Here is a 6,521-nt window from a genome sequence, read left to right on the forward strand (position 1 = left end):
ACACACACACATTCATACTGGGGTAACCACGTCTAAGATGAATATTGCCAAGAAAAAGTTTATGATCACAGTTTAAATATTCTTTAGAGGAAAAGAAAAATATACTAAAGCCTAATCCATTCGTGAAGAGGAAAAAGATAAAAGGATAAAAAGAAGCCAGTATTCTGTGACGTTTCTTTCGATGCGGAAGGTTATGCATCAGGTACTGTTGGCAATTAAGAATCAGCCAATCAGTTCCTGATGCAGTATCATCCACATCAGAAAGCTCTTACTTCGTCCCAACATCATATTTACAGAAGGTGAACAACTTACAGCATATTTTGGTCTATCTGTACCTTGTGGTTAGAGGAGTAACACAAAAATAACCCAAATTCAAACAAACAAGACATTAATATTCTTTTCATCCTGCAACAATACAATAGCCATTGCTGTACAGTGCACATCACTGTAAGTCAGGATGGCAGCAGAAGCATCTGGATAGTGAATTCATGCAAATTCAAAATGGGCATGCATTATGAAAGAGCTGCAAGAGATGAGGCTGCACTTCAAAAGAGAGTCGAAAAGAAATTTAGGAAAAAGTAGGAAAGGGGGATGTGAGAGAAGGTAGAGCAGACACAGAGGGTGCCTGTGAACCGTGCTTGTGTAATTGTAGTGACATCTTCATTGAGAATCCTCCATCTCTTTCCTGCGTGCTCCAAAGGGCATAGTTGACGCCGGTCGATGAGGAGAGCAGCCGAGGCGCCGTGTTTAGCATAATCCCAGAGGCCATTGTGAGAGCAGCTAGTGAACGACTCACAGTTGCCAGCTGAGATTTCACCAAAACACAGCAGAACACAAGAAGAAGAGGATGAGACAGGAAAACCAGAGGTGGAGGAGGGGTAAGAGTGGGAAGGGGACTCTGGTGAGAGGCGGGAGCATAATAATAAAGAAAAAAAAAAAAAAAGAGGCAAATATTACTTTACACAGAATCTGAAGAGAAATATTTGGTGTATGGAACTTGTACCACTGGGCTGGCTGTAATAGTCTGTGCAGCTTTCAGAGATCAAAGAAGCAGAGTAGAAAGTGTGAAACCCGTTTTCTTCCAGGTGGACCACACCTGTTGACCCTTATTAAAGGTGTGATCGACCATGTTTTTCTTCTTTTGACCTAAATGTTTTCACCTTTAACAGTCAGGCATAAAAAGATTAACTGAAGTGGTCAAAAGGCAACATCTCTTCTACTGTGTCATTACCTTAAAGGTTCAGGTGGGCAGACGACCTTAGCTAAACAACGTGGTCTCCGACTAACATACTCCAGAAAAGATGGCTCTTCGTTCTTCATACCTTACTGTTTGGGACACAGAGTAACGATGAAACACCAGCAGACTTTAGGGTTTGTTTTATCTGGTTTGAGGCATATCAGACAAACTGCAGAATCTCTCCAGGTGATTGTGAGAATAAAAAGCACCATCACAGTTGCCTGCAGAGATTACTCAATCAGCCCTAAGTCTTTTCACTCATTCCCCATCTAACACACACACATACATGCTCTTCTGTGGTGGGTGTGTCTTATATCTATAAGAGTCAATTGACAGCAGATGGCTTACAACAATCAGGATAAAGAGAGAGCTTTGACCCCCTCCCTACCATTTCCCTAAAGGTCTTGTGTTACCATGGTGATAAGGCCAAGGCACGTGCCTCCCATTGTTGGGCTGTATCCTCCAGGGTCAACCACACATCCAGTTAGAGGTCAGATGTCATCCAGGCATCCCGCTTTGGTCACCACTCACCAGCCTTCAGCCTTTGACCCTGACAAACACTGAAATAAATAGAGATGGGAAGAGTGAGGTGACCAAATTAAACAATATCCCAAAACAATTCTGCACAACCACATAAGTTCGAGTTGTTCTGACAAATGTAAGATTTTGTTGGGCTGAAGATGTTCTGGATACACGTTAGTGGTGTAGTTCTGTGGTGGAGATGTAATGTACGGTGAAAAATGACTCCTCATATTGAGCTTTGTCTCCCTCTTGTGGTGAAGTGCGATGCTTTGAAGTTTTCATCACATTTTGTGTGTGGATTTGGTTCAAAGGACAGAACAGATATGTAGTACTAACTAAAATAAATACAAGAATGAATAAAACAGACAGAAAAAGAAAGATCTGCTCTATGCTGAGGTTTGTTGAACTGGTGAATGAAAACATGAAGTGCCCCCCCCCCCCCCGGATTTCAACAGGACACATAACTCTAAGTGTGATATAATCGTACTCATCATTGATATGTATGATGCTGAAAAGCCCATTTTCCCAAATATTATTACGTTTCAATAACAAAACACAAACAACTTCTGCTGTTTAACCAAGCAAAGCGAACATATGTCCACATATTTTAGCAAGTCTTTTGCCAGAGGTGCATTTCTTTTCCTTTGAGCCTGGATGTATGTTGGGATATTCAGGTCATCGAGTTGCAAAGTGTTGCTCAGGCTTTGACAAAAGAAAAATCTTAAGTTTATTAAACGGAACAGGCTGACAGTCCACACTTTGTTAGGCAGTGAATGAACAGAGTGGTTTTGACAGGCCTAACCTCTTAAGCTTTGGGTCCCACTGAGCTCGGCACAGCTAGAGCTAAATGCCATCTGTCCCAACATCATGAGGCCCCCCAACCTGTCCCCTAACAGTTTAGCATAAAATCATGCAACTGCTATTAGGACAGAATACAAGAGAATCTTAACCAAACTAAACTTACTTCTCACTAAAATGTTTTAAGGCTTTCCAGACTAAATGCTTTGCAAAGAATAGTTCTTGCCCATGTGCTTTTCCTTGGTTTGTAAAAAGAAATGTATGCTAGAATTTGTTACCACAACATCTGTCTGTGGAGACTTCAGTTAAACTGATGAACATCTTTACTTTTTTTGCTGTAAAAAGTAAACAGATTCTTGTAAGTAAGATGATCTTGTGTTGTATTTTGTCTCTGTGCACCTGCAGCTCAGCTCACAGGCATCTAGTAGCTCTGCTGTGTGGCTGAAGTTGAATTTGAAAAGCTCAACAGTCAAAGCACTGAGGGAGGAGGCAGAGAGGAAAAAAAAAATGGTTAAGACACGGTCAATCTAAATTTATAGTGATGACCCCTGACTTTTCCTCTGTTCTACTATTGCCACTTAAGAGTAAGTCTGCACAAAATAAGTAACACCTAGAGAAAAGCTACAAAAACCCCACATTTTACCACTTGTGGCCACTTTTTAAAGATATGGAACACAACGTATTCTACCTCATGTGGAGTCATGTCACACATTATTAGTCTTACAGACGGCCACTATTGTTTTCTTCAGTGTGACTCGTCAGTTCTAATTCTGAACGGTTTTGTTTTACGCATTACCAACTTCCACATCCAGCACCGAACAATAAAATAATATCACCATGTGAACTTTGGCTCTCCTCCTTTCAGACTGCTGTCTGCTCCGTTAGCTGTCATCTAATGTTAAGGAAAAAAACCCAACCTCTGTGCCCTGTAGCCAATGTGTGCGCTTTAGCACTTCATTAAGGCCCTGGACAGTCCCTGTACAAGCAATTGTCCTCCTCTAACAAAAAGACTGACGCATTGTATCAGCTGGAGGTAAATTTATCAAAGGAGGCTAACACAATAGACAGAACAACTGAAATTATGAAATAGGTCTGTAAGGGGCCTCCTGGTGAGCCATATTGTCTGTTTGTTGATGGTCCATTTTGGACTAAATGACTAAAATGTAATGACACTCAGAATCACTGAGAAATGCTGTTACACAAGTAAAATATGAGGTTGGTAAAGTACAGCATGGTGTGCGAGAGCTGTGTCAGAGTCTGTGCATTACATTTATGTCTGAGGAGTCATGCTGAGAAACAGAGGCAACCCATAGACCTCTTAGAGTTGCCCAGTGGCTAAAAACAATTAGGATCTTCATGAACTGATGTGACATGTGTATTTGTCCCTGCTTTTCCGTTAGGAACCCCTCTGTAAAGGTGAAGGGAAAAGAAAAAAAACTGCACCAAGAAAATGAGGAAAAGAGGGAGAGAAGGATAAGGGGGGGGCTCAATGAAGTCTGGGATAGTAAGACAAACAAAAGTGTAACAGTTTGAGCAGTTACTGCGCAGCCATTTCAGACATGTCACAAATAACTAACAACTAAGGTTATATAAACACACATACGAGCACTGTATGAAAAGAACATTTTTAATCTATCATCAATTCATTTTGTTGGTCTTCTGATACATTTCCCTCAATGAATGCTGCCAAATCATCATTTTCTTTTACTTAAACATACAATGTCCCTCACAGAATCAAGTGTCCTTATCTGTATCAGGAAGAGCAATTCTAGAGAGTTAACAACTGGTTAAATATGCTATCAGACGGTCAAAGACGATATGGAAACTATATGGCAGATCATTCTTTTAGCCATTCTTAAATAAAACCACAGAGTGTTCTCTGGTTTCAGCCTCTCCAGAGAGATGCTTTGGTGCTTTTTGAATTCTACAACTTCAAAACAAACGTATCTGGGTTATGGACTGTTGTACTGAAAAAACTTAATGTTTAAAAGGTATGACCATGTTTTTTTGTTTTTTTTTTTAAATAGGATAATGAGCATATTAATCAATAAAAACATTTAGCTGCTGTCCAATCAATCTTACCAATACAAAAAAGAAATCTGCTGACTGGTACATGCGTTTAGACCAATCACTTATAGTAATTCCATGTGAAACGCTTCTGCATTGTACAACGGGAACCACCTTAAATTCACTAGTCACTGCATATAAGACTGGCTGCCATTTAGCCCCTGCACTGCAGTCTCACATGAAATGGACCAGTGGCACATTGTACTACAGACTGTCCTGACCATATTTACATCCCATCTCAGTTATTGGATGCATAATTCCCCCTCACATCTCTTCAATCTTATATCACGTCATGCCCCATGCACACATGGCTGACTACGATTATAATTTCATATGCCCCAGTGTATCAGCCGCGCGAGCAATTTTCAGCCATTTAAAATGTGAATTTATGTCTCATGTAAATGAGCGGGGAGTCAATCGGTCCATTGGATGACTGGCCTTTTCCTAGGAAGTGTTCTGCTATGGTCCTTCGAGTCATTTCAAGGTCTCTATTCGTCTCCTTTATATAACAAACGATACCAGCTCTCAATGACACCTCACAATCTTACCATCTTCCCTTCCCACCTAAATACAGCATCATCACATTTCATTAGAAGGCAACAGCTTCTAAAAAGATATCACGCCTTTGTTCTGAAACACGGCTCTGGACACTTCCAGTGATGTTAAAGCGGTTCCTTCCTGTGGCTATTTATCTCAGAACATATGCATTAAATCACAGACTTATTTAAGATCCACGTTCTTGTACTCTTAAACATTTAACCTATTGTTCATATGCAATAAAGTTTAAAAGATCGATTTTAACAAATGATAACTGTGGCCTCACATTTACAAACAAACTGGTTACAACAACAGGACATTCTTAATCTCAAACACTGTGTGTTCTGTCTTTATCGTCAAAAGAATTACACTCAAAATATGAGTGTTTGTGACCCCAATTGAACAAAAGTGTACTTTGCATAACAATTACGCTTTATGGGCAACGGAAAGGTAACCAGAAGAACTGATGAGAGAACCACAGAGCGCAACATCTGTCATTAATACATTTCAATGCGAACATGAAATAAAGTTACAGTCTACATCAGTACATTGCAACACGGCTGATATGTAGATCAAAGCTCTGAGTCATGTTTATGAAGGCTGTATTAACACAATGACTGTAAGACAAGATGTTCCTCTAGTGGGGAATCAATGAGCTGAAATGTAAAATGCACATAAACGAACACACAAAAACAACATCACATCTTATCAGTTTGCGCATCAAAGCACATCTTTAATTTAACTGAAGTACTACATGATACATTTTTGGCAAAGTCACTGCTTGAAGCTTCTAGTTTCAAAGGTTCGTGAATGAGACTGAGGGGTTATTTTAAATTTCCTCTAATGTCTATTCTCAAGCTTAACAATTAAAACTATTGACAAAACATTCAAATTAAGTTCATGTTTCACAGGCAGTTATCAGATGCTTTATTGTCGCAACAAGCAGTAATTTGTGACCTTTATAAAGAGCATTCCTCAGTTTGGGCACTGTATTACTTCAGTAAAATCCCATCAGCAGACAGGTTTCTTTTTACATTCAACTGAAGAAGAAAAAAAAACAGCCGTAGCTGTTTGAATCAACACTTCAACCGGTTCATAATACTTTGAAATACCTCGGTTACTTTGACCATGTGGCTGAAATAAAATATAAAAGATTGTATCCACAATAGTAGAGAAACAGTTAACTTACTGTGTTGTTTTAGGAATTTGGTCAAGTTTTAACCCAAAATAAGCATTTGTCTATGGTGTACCTCCCTCCAGGCGTGTTAATCCACTGCTGTTGCAGCTGAGGGGATAAATGAGTGGTGAACCTTTCAAACTATGTCTGAAATACCTGCTATATCACAATAATAACAATTCC

Source organism: Leuresthes tenuis, unplaced genomic scaffold (assembly GCF_036924035.1).
Source record: "Leuresthes tenuis unplaced genomic scaffold, fLeuTen1.0.hap1 SCAF_8, whole genome shotgun sequence".
NCBI classification, from domain to species: domain Eukaryota; kingdom Metazoa; phylum Chordata; class Actinopteri; order Atheriniformes; family Atherinopsidae; genus Leuresthes; species Leuresthes tenuis.